Source organism: Pleurodeles waltl, chromosome 10 (assembly GCF_031143425.1).
Source record: "Pleurodeles waltl isolate 20211129_DDA chromosome 10, aPleWal1.hap1.20221129, whole genome shotgun sequence".
Classification (NCBI taxonomy): Eukaryota; Metazoa; Chordata; class Amphibia; order Caudata; family Salamandridae; genus Pleurodeles; species Pleurodeles waltl.
Genome location: NC_090449.1, coordinates 800356549 through 800370420, shown reverse-complemented (window position 1 = coordinate 800370420; position 13872 = coordinate 800356549).

Below are 13872 nucleotides of genomic sequence, written 5' to 3'. Positions count from 1 at the left end.
CTGCTGGAAGCCTCATGGCTCTGCCCATGAGGATCTCGTGCGGAGACAGTCCAGTCTTTCTATCAGGGGTGTTTCTCATTGACATTAACACCAAGGGCAATGCGTCAGGCCATTTTAAGTTTGTTGAAGCACATATTTTCGACATCCTCGATTTCAAGGTGCCATTCATTTGCTCCACTAAACCTGAGGCTTCTGGGCGATAGCTACAATGCAACTTTTGCTCAATGTTCAGCGCTGCACAAAGTAATTTTATTACTTCGTTATTGAAGTGACTTCCCCTATCTGATTCTAAGGAGATCGGGAATCCGAAACGTGGTATTAGTTCTCTCAGGAGTAGTTTTACAACTGTGAGACTGTCATTTCTGCGTGTAGGGTATGCTTCAATCCAGTGACTAAAAATACATACAATCACCAACACATACCTCAAACCTCCATTCACAGGCATTTCAATAAAATCCATTTGCATCCTGCTGAATGGACCTCCTGCCCTCCCAATGTGACTAAAATTTTCTACTGTTCCTTTCCCTGCGTTCATTTGTTGACAAATGACGCAACGATGGCAAACTGCTTCAGCAACTTGACGGAATTTGGGGTTAAACCAATCAGTTTTAAATAGTCTGACCATGGCGTCCCTTCCAAGATGAGCTTGTCCATGGTAAAATCTGGCCAATTGCGTCAACAGACTGTTTGGCAGAACCAATTTCCCTTCACTTGAAACCCACAAATCATCTAGTTTCTTTACACATTGCAATTTGGTCCATGACAGTTTCTCATCTTCGCTAACATTGTTCTGTAAGGACTTCAATTCATCCATTGTATCTACAACCTTTAAAGCAAAAGCTTCACTCGCTTCAAGTTCTGGCTCATTTATCAAGTTCCATTCATCTCTGAGCAATATACAGTTCAATGCGCAAAACCTTGCGACCTGATCTGCATATCCATTTCCCAAAGAAATGTAATCCTGTGATTTCGAATGTGCACTGCATTTTACCACTGCTACTTCTCCTGGTAACTGAATGGCATGTAACAATTCTCTTATTGTCTCACCGTTTTTCACTGGGGATCCTGAAGAGGTCATGAAGCCTCTCTGTGACCACAACTGTCCAAAGTCATTTACTATTCCAAATCTGTATTGACTGTCAGTGTAAATGGTGACTTTCATCAACGCGGAAAGTTGACAAGCTCTAGTAAGTTCCGCTATCTGTGCAGAGTAAACTCCTTGAAGCCAAGATGTTTCCAAAACACCTGTTATTGTACATACAGCATATCCTGCTTTCAATATTCCTAGTGCATCTCTTAAACATGAACCATCAACAAAAATAACTTGATAATTTTCTTCCAGTCGGGTGTCTTTGATATTAGGTCTTGGCTTTGTACAAAATTCAGTCACTTGAAGACAGTCGTGCTCGATGTCTTCAGCGTTCTCAATTTCAGCATTTTCACTGGGAAACAAGGTTGCTGGATTCAACGTAGTGCACCTTTGCAGCTGCACATTAGGTGATCCCAGAATTATTGTCTCGTACCTTGTAAGCCTAGCACCAGTCATGTGCTGTGTTCGGGAACGTGTCAAAAGTATCTCTACCGAGTGAGGGACCATGACTGTTAAAGGATGTCCCATCACCATTCCTTCACTCTGATTTAAACTGATACCAACTGCTGCTACGGCACGCAAGCATCCTGGCAGTGCTGCTGCGACCGGATCCAAAGTAGCTGAAAAATATGCTACTGGTCTGTTTACGCCACCATGGGCTTGAGTCAAGACAGACAAGGAACATGCATCACGTTCATGACAAAACAATGTAAAAGGCTTTGTGTAATCAGGCATACCTAAAGCTGGAGCTCTACACATGCATTCTTTTAATTCAATAAAAGCATCCATCTCATCTCCTTTCAGCTCTATTTCATCCTGCGCATCTTTCTGGGTCAGTTTCAGTAATGGTTTTGCTAAAGTTGAGAAATTGGGAATCCATTGGCGACAATAGCTCACCATTCCCCAAAACTTTCAACTTCTCTTCTCGTCTTCGGTGGACTCATTTGAAGTACACTTGTTATTCTTTCTTTCATAATTCTTCGCGACCCTTTCTCTATTTGGTGACCCAAATATTTCACTTTCTTCTGGCAGAATTGTAATTTCAAAGGGGACACTTTGGGGGTCATTCTGACCTCGGCGGTAAAAGGCGCTTACCGCCGGTCAGAAGACCGCCATAACACCTCCGCGGTCGCGGTAAACCGCCACGGTCATTCTGACCCGCAACTGGCAAACCGCCAAAAACCCGACAACAACAAAAGTCCACCACACCAACGGCCAGCGAAGAACTGGCGATGACCAAATCTCCACCGTCACGCCAACAGAAATACGCCCATGCTATTCCGACCCACAAATCCCCGCAGCGGTCTTTCAACCGCGGTATTCCATTGGCGGTACACACCGCCGCGCTCAAAATACACACACCTTTACAAAACACAGCCACATTGGACAATTCAAAATACACACACCTGAGACACATACACACACCACTCCCACACACCCATTACAATATAAAACACACACCTACATCACCCACAAACCCTTACGACCACAATTGCGACTGAAGGCCAGAGAGAGACAGCACAGAATAGAGTACACCATCACACAGAGGCAAATCACAACATCACCCACACAATATCCACGCACAAAACACCATACACTCACCACACTCTACAACACATACACCACCCTACACCTCATCCACACCACCCCATGGCACCCCAAAGACACCCCAGGTTTTCTGACGCAGAACTCAGGGTCATGGTGGAGGAAATAGTTCGGGTAGAGCCCCAGCTCTTCGGGACACAGGTGCAGCACACCACCATTGCCAGGAAGATGGAGCTATGGCAAAGAATAGTGGACAGGGTCAACGCTGTGGGACAGCATCCACGAAATCGGGACGATATCAGGAAGCGGTGGAACGACCTATGGGGGAAGGTGCGTTCCATGGTATCAAGGCACAACATCGCGGTGCAGAAGACTGGCGGCGGACCCCCACCTACTCCCCCAGAATTTACAGCATGGGAGGAGCAAGTCTTGCACATCCTGCATCCTGAGGGCCTCGCAGGAGTAGCTGGAGGAATGGACTCTGGTAAGTCAAATCTTCACTACTTCATTCCCCCCACCCCACCTGCATGCCAAATCATACCCCCACCCTCACCCCCACCCCATCACACCAACTCCTTGCAAATGGCTCACCATCACAACCCACCCATCCCAACACCTAGCCCTGCATGTGTCCACAAAGCATGGACACCCATCACCAAAGCATGCCCACTGCACATACCCATCTCCCCCACAAGCCACCGTCACAACAGCCCCCACAAGGGAATGCCAGCACTGGGATACACGGCCACCCACCCATTGCACACTATGGCACACACAGAAGCAATAACCATACTCTTATACACCTGCAGGACCCGAACGCCACCACACCGCCCAGGAGGGTCCAGAAATGTCCATCCCACCCCCAGAAGAGGCCCCCAGTGATGACAGCAGCTCTGTCTCCCTGGACCCAGATGACCAGCCCGGCCCATCGGGGACCTCGGGACAGTCGGTTCCCCTCACACAGCCACAGGCCACAGCAGACCTACCCCCCTCTGGGAACACCAGCACAGCTCCCACCCAGCGGGCCCATGCCTCTGTCTCCAGGACACGTCAATCAGCAGTGTGTCCACCACTACAGGGCACCCAGGTTGACCCACCACCCCAACAACAGCAGGGACCTGGGGGCAGTGGTAGTGGGCACACGGTCCAGGGGACAGAGGCCCAGGGAAACAGGGGAACTGGGAGGGCTGCTGTGCGACAGGGGGGGGACAGGCCCAGGGAACCCACTCTCCACGAGGCCCTCTCCTCCATCATGGGAGCATACCACCGCTCCCAGGAGACGATGGCTACGGTACTGGCCAGGTTCCAGGAGATCCAGGTACTGCAGGAGGAACAGTACATGGGGTTCAGAGAAGAACTCCGAGCCATTAGTTCCGCAATGGGGACCATCGTCGTGGCTCTTAACCAGATTGTCACCACATTGCGGGACCATGTAGCACCACAAAGGGCCCCTGTCACTAGCATGGACCAGGAACAGCCTACCACCTCCGCCAGCGCTAGTGGACAGGAGGCCCCCACACAACAACAGGCCACCAGAACCCCACCTCCTGTAGAAGAAGAACCACCCCGCAAGCGGTACCTGAGATCTAGGAAGAAGACAGAGTAGGATGCCAAGACCACCGCCAGCAAAGGATACCCCCTGATGTCATCCCACTGTCCCACATTGTCACCCTGTCCAACCTTGAACTGCCCCTGCTCCATCCTTCCACAGGCATATGTACAATGCACCTGTAAGACTGAAAATCTGGACTCTGCCATGGACATTACTCCACCATCACCCATCACCGATTTTCAAGCATGTCCCTAAATTTAGCACTTAAATAAAATCACTTCTTGCACTAAAATTATCTGGAGTCTGCTTGTATTTTGAACAAATGTATTAGACATAACGGTGCCAAAATGTTCAGTTACATTGTGATGACAACATACCACTGTCACACAGCTGTAGTCCATGGGCAAACAAAGCAGAGGTCACGCAGTGGGGCCCACATCTCTGAAAACGGAAGGGAAAGTCACAACTCAGTTAACATAAACTGGGGGGAAACTCAGACAGTAGAGAGGCAGGATACTGTAAGTACATGTAAAATGGCGGTGTTGATTCGTACCTGTGTGTTATTGAAAATACTGTTGTATCACTGTGTCCCTGTTGTCTGTGTCGTCCCCGTCGTCTTCCTCCTCTTCACTCTCCACAGGCTCCACAGCTGCCACAACACCACCCTCTGGACCATCCTCCTGCAGGAAAGGCACCTGGCGTCGCAAAGCCAGGTTGTGAAGCATACAGCAGGCCACGATGATCTGGCATACCTTCTTCGGTGAGTACATTAGGGATCCACCTGTCATATGCATGCACCTAAACCTGGCCTTCAGGAGGCCGAAGGTCCGCTCGATCACCCTCCTAGTCCGCCCATGGGCCTCATTGTACCGTTCCTCTGCCCTGGTCCGGGGATTCCTCACTGGGGTCAGTAGCCACGACAGGTTGGGGTAACCAGAGTCACCAATTAGCCACACACGGTGTCTCTGTAGCTGTTCCATCACATAAGCGATGCTGCTATTTCACATGATGTACGCGTCATGCACTGACCCAGGGAACTTGGCATTTACATGGGAGATGTACTGGTCAGCCAAACAGACCACCTGGACATTCATAGAATGATAACTTTTTCTGTTCCTGTACACCTGTTCACTTTCACTGGGGGGAACCAAAGCCACATGGGTCCCATCAATGGCACCAATGATGTTGGGAATATGTCCAAGAGCATAGAAATCACCCTTCACTGTAGCCAAATCGCCCACCTCAGGGAAAACAATGTAGCTCCGCATGTATTTCATCAGGGCAGACAACACTCTGGACAAAACCTTAGAAAACATAGGCTGAGACATCCCTGATGAAATGGCCACTGTTGTTTGAAATGACCCACTTGCCAAAAAATGGAGTACTGACAGAACCTGCACCAGAGGGGGAATCCCTGTGGGTTGGCGAATGGGTGACATCAGGTCTGGCTCCAGCTGGGCACACAGTTCCTGTATAGTGGCTCGGTCAAGTCTGTATGTCAGTATGACATGTCTTTCTTCCATTGTCGACAGGTCCACCAGCGGTCTGTACACTGGAACATTCCTCCATCTCCTCGCAAGTCCCAGCGGACGGGGCCTAGGAAGGACAACATGGAGCACAGAGTCAAGCAAACCCCAGATACGTTCCCACAGCTTGCACAGTACACGATTCGCTATGCATTGAATGGCTTGTATGAGTGGCAATGCAAGGTCTAGGCCTGTGTGACGCAGTAGAAATTAAGCCATGTGGGCCCTTGAAATGGCGGTTGCCTGACCTGTGAAGTGTGACAATGGGATGTGAGGTCAATGCGCTGGCGTGGCACACCGTGGCGGTAGGCGGTCGAAGACCGCGGTGCAAAGCCGCATTGGTTAACATAGAACTCTATGGGTTTCAGGAGCCAATGACAAAGTGCACCGGCGGGCGCGGTACGCACCGCCGCGGTACGCACCGCCGCAGGCGTGACTGCCATTTTCTATTAGCTTAATCACTCGAGACCTGATCATCCACAGGAGAGGACCTATACTGCAAGTGCTGCTGTGACCTCGGTCTGGAAGAGACAATGGCTGCTGCGACTGGGGAAAGGGCCCCTGCCTTCACTTCTGAAGAATTGGAGAAACTCGTGGATGGGGTCCTCCCCCAGTATGCGCTACTCTACGGTCCTCCAGACCAACAGGTTAGTACACTGGGACCATGCTTTGTGGGCAATGCCTGGGTTGAGTTGGGTGAATGAACGAAGGTGCGGAGGGGAGCGTATGAGGCATGCATCAAACGACAGATGAGAGCATGTGCCACATGGCAAGGGTGGGGATGGGGGGACACTCACATCGATCATGCAGAAAATGTTGATATTTTATTTTCTCTCCCTGTACGTGTCACATAGGTCAGCGCCCATCAGAAAGTCGACATTTGGCGTGCCATCGCCAAGGACATCCGGACCCTGGGGGGTCCACAAAAGACAGGGCACCCACTGCGCAAGAGGTGGGAGGACATCCGCCGCGGGAGCAGAAAGACCGTGGAGGCTCTGCTGGGGATGGCCTCCCAACTTAGGAGGGGTGCCACTCGTCAATTGACCCCCCTGATGTCTCGGATCCTGGCGGTGGCCTACCCAGATTTGGATGGGCGCGTGAGGACATCACAGCAGACACAAGGGGGTGAGTACAAGCACATTCTGCTATCTTCGCGCGCAGTGGAGGTGTCTGGGTGGGGGAGGAGGGATGTGGGTATCCCTAGGCCAGGGCGATTTCTGTAGGCTAGTCCCCTCCATAAGGCATGGCCCTGTGCCCCGCCCTCCACCTCTGTAGGGTGCCAAGTACAGCTATCCATGGCCTTGTGTCACCTATGTGTGCAGATGTCGTCCATTGGCTTGTAGGCCAAGTCTCACTGATTGAGTAGTGTACCCCAAGTGCGCGGCGTAGTGCAGGGGGCTTCTGTGTCTGTCCTCTCCGCCAACTGTGTTGCCAATGCATGCACTCAACATGTCTTTATTTCTCCCCCCCCTTTTTTTGTCTGCTCTTCCTGTTCATGTGTGCATTAGCATCATCTGGCGGAGGAGAAGTGGCATTGGAGCACGAGGGAGCTGCATCTCACATTGCCCCGGAGGGCCATGCAACGGACTCTGATTTCACCAGTGGGACGGAGGGCGAGGGGGGCTCCACAACGGGGACACGTGGAGACATGGAGACATCAGCGACACCGACACGTCCTCGGAAGGGAGCTCCAGCGCACCAGCTCCGCCCTCGAAGCAGCCCCTCAGCGTTCGCCCCGTGCCCGCTCGCACACCAAGGCGGGCATCTCCTTCGCCCCAGGCACCTCAGGCCCTGCCCCAGTTACCCCTGCTGCCCTCAGTGAGGAGGTCATTGACCTCTTCCGGACGCTCATTGTTGGGCAGTCTACCCTTTTGAATGCCATCCAGGGGGTGGAAAGGGAGGTGCATCGGAGCAATGCATACCTGGAGGGCATTAATTCGGGTCAGGCTGCCCATCAGCGATCGTTCAACGCTCTGGCCTCATTCATTCATTCGCATTTATAAAGCGCGCTACTCACCCGTAAGGGTCTCAAGGCGCTGGGGGGTGGGGGGGGGGGGGGTCAGTGCTCAAAGAGCCAGGTCTTGAGCTGCCTCCTGAAGGAGAGGTGGTCAGGTATGGTGCGAAGGTGGCTGGGCAGAGAGTTCCAGGTCTTCGCTGCCAGGAAAGAGAAGGATCTTCCTCCGGCGGTGGCTTTGCGGATGCGGGGTACGGCTGCCAGGGCTTGTCCGGTCGAGCGTAGGGTGCGCGGAGGAGTGTAGAAGGAGATGCGGTGGTTGATGAGTTTTGGTCCGAGGTTGTGAAGGGCTTTGTGTGCGTGGGTGAGGAGTCTGAAGGTGATCCTCTTGTTGACTGGGAGCCAGTGAAGTTTCTTCAAGTGTCCGGAGATGTGGTGGTGGCGGGGTATGTTCAGGATCAGTCGTGCGGCAGCGTTCTGGATCCGTTGAAGTTTCCTCTGAAGCTTGATGGTGATGCCGGCGTACAGAGTGTTCCCATAGTCCAAGCGACTGGTGACGAGGGCGTGGGTGACGGTCTTTCTGGTATCGGTGGGTATCCAGCGGAAGATCTTGCGGAGCATGCGGAGGGTGTTGAAGCATGCTTAGGTCACCGAGTTGACCTGTCTGGACATGGAGAGGGATGAGTCCAGGATGAAGCCGAGGTTGCGTGCGTGGTCGGTGGGTTGGGGAGTGCTGCCTAGGGCGGGAGGCCACCAGGAATCGTCCCAGGCGGTGGGTGTGGGGCCGAGGATGAGAACCTCCATTTTCTCTGTGTTCAGTTTCAGCCTGCTGTCTGTCATCCAGTTCGCTACTTCCTTCATGCCTTTGTGTAGTCTGGTCCTTGCTGAGGTGGGGTTGTTGGTGAGGGATAAGATGAGCTGGGTGTCGTCGGCGTAGGATATGAGGTCGAGTCTGTGTTTTCGTGCGATGTTCGCCAGGGGGGTCATGTAAATGTTGAAGAGGGTGGGGCTGAGGGAGGATCCTTGGGGGACGCCACAGATGATCTCCGTGGCTGTAGATCTGAAGGGGGGGAGGCGGACTCTCTGAGTTCTTCCGGAGAGGAAGGAGATGATCCATTCCAGGGCCTTGCCTCTGATGCCGGCGTTGCTGAGGCGGTGTATCAGGGTACGGTGGCAGACCGTGTCGAAGGCTGCAGAGAGGTCCAGGAGTATGAGGGCCACGGTTTCTCCCTTGTCGGTCAGGGATCTGATGTCGTCCGTGGCTGCGATGAGGGCGGTTTCGGTGCTGTGGTTAGCTCTGAAGCCGAACTGTGTGGGGTCGAGTGAGTCGTTGGTTTCCAAGGCGGTGGTGAGTTGAGCGTTGACGATTTTCTCAATCACTTTGGCGGGGAACGGTAGGAGGGAGATGGGCCGGAAGTTTTTGAGTTCGGTGGGGTCTGCTGTTGGTTTCTTTAAGAGGGCGTTGAGCTCTGCGTGTTTCCAGCTCTCTGGGAAGGTGGCGGAGGTGAGAGATGCATTGATGACGTCTCGGAGGTGGGGTGCGATGATGTTGTCGGCTTTGTTGTAGATGTAGTGCGGGCAGGGGTCGGATGGAGATCCCGAGTGGATCGAGTTCATGACGCGGGTGGTTTCCTCGGTGGTGGTTGGGTTCCAGGTGAGGATGGTGGTGATGTCGGTGGCGGGTTCTGGGGGTGGGTTCGTGTTGGTAGTGGTGAAGCTGTTGTGTATGTCGGCGATTTTGTGGTGGAAGAAGGCTGCGAGGGAGTCGCAGAGGTCCTGTGAGGGAGGGATGGAGTTGTTTTCTGCGTCGGGGTTGGAGAGCTCTTTGACGATGCCAAAAAGTTCCTTGCTGTTGTGGGCGTTGTTGTCTAGTCTGTTCTGGTAGGCTGATTTTCGTGCGGCGCGGAGGCGTTGGTGGTGTTGGCGGGTGGCGTTCTTGAGGGCTGACATGTTCTCCTCGGTCTGGTTGAGGCGCCAAGACTTCTCGAGGGTGCAGCATTCTTTTTTGGAGTCCTTGAGGTCGGGGGTGAACCAGAAGTTTTTCTTGTGGTTGTTGGTGTTAGCTTGGGTCTTCAGGGGGGCCAGGAGGTTGGCGCAGTCTGAGATCCAGCTCGTGAGGTTGCTGGCGGCTTCGTTGGGGTTAGTGGTGCTGGTGGGTTGGTTCTGGGAGAGGGTCGATGCGAGCTGTTCTGTGGTGATTCGATTCCAGTGTCTTCTTGGTGGTTGCTGGGTGTGGTGGTGCATGGTGGTCTTCTTGAAGCTGAAGTGGACACAGCTGTGGTCCGACCAGGTGAGCTCGGTGGTGTGGCTGAAGGAGATGTGTTTGCTGGAGGAGAAGATGGGGTCGAGCGTGTGTCCGGCGTAGTGGGTGGGGGTGTTGACTAGCTCTTTCAGTCCTAGGTTGTCCAGTAAGGCTGTGGTGTTGTTGTCGGTGGGGTTCTCCAGGTGAAAGTTGAGGTCCCCTAGGAGGATGTAGTCGGTGGACGAGAGTGCGTGAGGGTTGATGAAGTCTGCGATGTCTTCGCTGAACTTGGTGCGTGGTCCTGGTGGTCTGTACATGAGGGTGCCTCTGAGGGTGGTCTTGGGGTCGCTGTGGATCGCGAAGTGGAGGTGTTCAGCGTTGGGGAGTGAGTTGTCGATGTGGGTCGAGATACGGATGGATCTTTTGTGTGCGATGGCGACGCCTCCTCCGATGCGGTTGGTGCGGTCTTTCCGGATGATTTTGTAGCCGTCGGGGATGGCTATGGCGATGTCGGGTGCCGAGGAGGGGTTCATCCAGGTCTCGGTGAGGAAGGCGATGTCCGGGTTCGTTGAGTTGATGAGGTTCCACAGTTCAATCGCGTGTCTGTGGACGGAACGGGTGTTGACGAGGATGCAGTGGAGATTGCTTCCGGGGGAGTCGTTCTTGACGGGAGTGGTGTGAGTCCGTAGGCAGGTGAAGCGGCAGCTGCTGCAGGTGAAGGGTCCTTGGGTTCGTTTCGGGGTGGCGCGGTAGCAGCCCGGCGTGCAGCTGGGGTTGAGGGTGGTGGAGTCGTAGGTCAGGCGGGGGTCGGGGGGCCAGGGGTTCGGGCTCTGGGTGCGGTCCAGGCGCGGACGGGCGCAGCCGGCTTGCCTTAGGCGTGCCAGCGGCGTGGTCGCGCAGCGGCCGCCATTTAAGGCTAGCTGGGAGGAGGGGTCAGCTGGGAGGCGGGTGGCGGGTGGCGGGAGGGAAGGGGCCAATGGGATTTCGGGCAAAAAACGGCGGGAAAAGCGGGAGAGGGAATGAAGCGGCGAGGGTCGCAAAAGGCGGGAAAAAAACGAGGAATAAAGCGATCGAGAAAACGAGGCAGAAAAAAGGCGACGGGCACGGCGAGGGGGGCACACACAGGCAAACAGGGGTACAAAAGGCAAAAAAGGAGAACACTCGCTCAAACAACCAGGGGTACAGAAGGCAAAAAGGAAAAACACTCGCTCAGACAACCAGGGGTACAGAAGGCAAAAAGGAAAAACACTCGCTCAGACAACCAGGGGTACAGAAGGCAAAAAGGAAAAACACTCGCTCAGACAACCAGGGGTACAGAAGGCAAAAAGGAAAAACACTCGCTCAGACAACAAGGGCACACTCACGCTCAGGGGCAGCAGTAACCAGGGGGGCAGGGGGCAGAGGTGGCGCTCGCTGTCGCGGCGCGGGGAGCGACCTACCCAGAGGTCAAGGGTCGCTTACCTGCGTCGCGCAGCGGCCGCCATTTAAGGCTAGCTGGGAGGAGGGGTCAGCTGGGAGGCAGGTGGCGGGAGGGTAGGGGCCAATGGGATGCGGGCAAAAAACGGCGGGAAAAGCGGGAGAGGGAATGAAGCGGCGAGGGCCGCAAAAGGCGGGAAAAAAACGAGGAATAAAGCGATCGAGAAAACGAGGCAGAAAAAAGGCGACGGGCACGGCGAGGGGGGCACACACAGGCAAACAGGGGTACAAAAGGCAAAAAAGGAGAACACTCGCTCAAACAACGAGGGGTACAGAAGGCAAAAAGGAAAAACACTCGCTCAGACAACCAGGGGTACAGAAGGCAAAAAGGAAAAACACTCGCTCAGACAACCAGGGGTACAGAAGGCAAAAAGGAAAAACACTCGCTCAGACAACCAGGGGTACAGAAGGCAAAAAGGAAAAACACTCGCTCAGACAACCAGGGGTACAGAAGCCAAAAGGAAAAACACTCGCTCAGACGACAAGGGCACACTCACGCTCAGGGGCAGCAGTAACCAGGGGGGCAGGGGGCAGAGGTGGCGCTCGCTGTCGCGGCGCGGGGAGCGACCTACCCGGGGGTCAAGGGTCGCCTCAGCACTGACGGCAGCCATTGTCCCTGTCTCCTGCCTCCCTCCTCCAACTCCCTCCACCCAGTCCCACTCCCCTGTTCCTCTGCCTATCCCAGACACACCTACAGACCAGCCTGCACACACCTCGACACCCAAGGTCAGCTCATCCAAACATAAGCACCACACATCCCACAAGCATTCACACAAGCAACAGCCACATGCAGACATGCCAACAGCCACTGCCTCCTCTGTGTCCCCCTCCTCCTCGTCTCCCTCCTCCCTCCCTGTGACGTCTCCACTCACACTTGCATGCACCACTTCATCAGCCACTACGTCCATCACCAGCACACCCACCAGAACACTCCGCACACGTGCAGTCACCACCCCCACTGCCATTTACACGTCCCCTGTGTCCTCTCCCAGTGTGTCTGTCACCCCCTCTTCCAAACCACACAAACGCAGGCAGCCACCCACCCAACAGCCATCCACCTCACGACAGCCTCCGTCACAAGAACCTGCACCCAACGACAGCACACTTGACTCTCCTACAACCACATCCTCTTCCTCCACTCCCATACCCACTGCACCTACCCTTCCCATTGCTCCTAAAAAGTTTTTCCTCTCCAAACTTAACCTCTTTCCATCACCTGACCCACCCCCTCCATCTCGTAAAAGTCCAATCAGCACCTCAGCCACCACAACCCCTGGACCTACAAGGACCATAGTCCAGGGATATTGGAGTCCACCACCTTCTAGGGCAGCTACATCGGCCAGCAGCCAGCCCACCCCCTGGGAAAAAATCAGAAAAAGGCAAGGTCCGGCGCGAGAGGACAGAGACGGCAGCCTCCACAGGCACCACCCTGGCACCGTCAGGAAGTGGGGTGCCACCTGGCACATCTCCAAAGGGAGGCAAGGGACACAGAGGATCAGGCAAGGATGGCAAGGGCAGCACGGCTGACAAGTCCGGCAGCAGGCGAGCTGCCCAGGAGGGCCCCCACCAGACCCATTCCGGGGGTGAAGGAGTACACCCACGGGCACGGGACACCAGCACAGGCGGGCCCCGCAAGCGAGAAGTCGGATGGCGAGTGAACACCATATATTGGCCAGATCTGGTGCCCTGGAGACACATGTGAAGAACCGCTGAACAGGGCCGTTCAAGACAAGCACCGCTGAACAGGGCACCGCTGTCTCAAGAACCGCTGAACAGGGCCCTTCAAGACAAGCACCGCTGAACAGGGCCCCGCCGTCTCAAGAACCGCTGAACAGGGCCCTTCAAGACAAGCACCGCTGAACAGGGCCCCGCCGTCTCAAGAACCGCTGAACAGGGCCCTTCAAGACAAGCACCGCTGAACAGGGCACCGCCGTCTCAAGAACCGCTGAACAGGGCCCTTCAAGACAAGCACCGCTGAACAGGGCCCGCCGTCTCAAGAACCGCTGAACAGGGCCCTTCAAGACAAGCACCGCTGAACAGGGCACCACCGTCTCAAGAACCGCTGAACAGGGCCCTTCAAGACAAGCACCGCTGAACAGGGCACCGCCGTCTCAAGAACCGCTGAACAGGGCCCTTCAAGACAAGCACCGCTCCGCTGGGCCCTTCCTCTCAAGCACTGCTCCGCTGGGCCCTTCCTCTCAAGCACCGCTCCGCTGGGCCCTTCCTCAAGCACCGTTCCGCTGGGCACTTCCTCTCAAGCACCGCTCTGCTGGGCCCTTCAACTCATGCACCGCTCTGCTGGGCACCGCCGTTTCTGCACCGCTCCGCTGGGCCCTTCAACTCAAGCACCGCTCCGCTGGGCCCTTCCTCTCAAGCACCGCTCCGCTGGGAACTTCCTCTCAAGCACCGCTCCGCTGGGCCCTTCCTCTCAAGCACCGCTCCGCTGGGCCCTTCAACTCATGCACCGCTCCGCTGGGCACCGCCGTC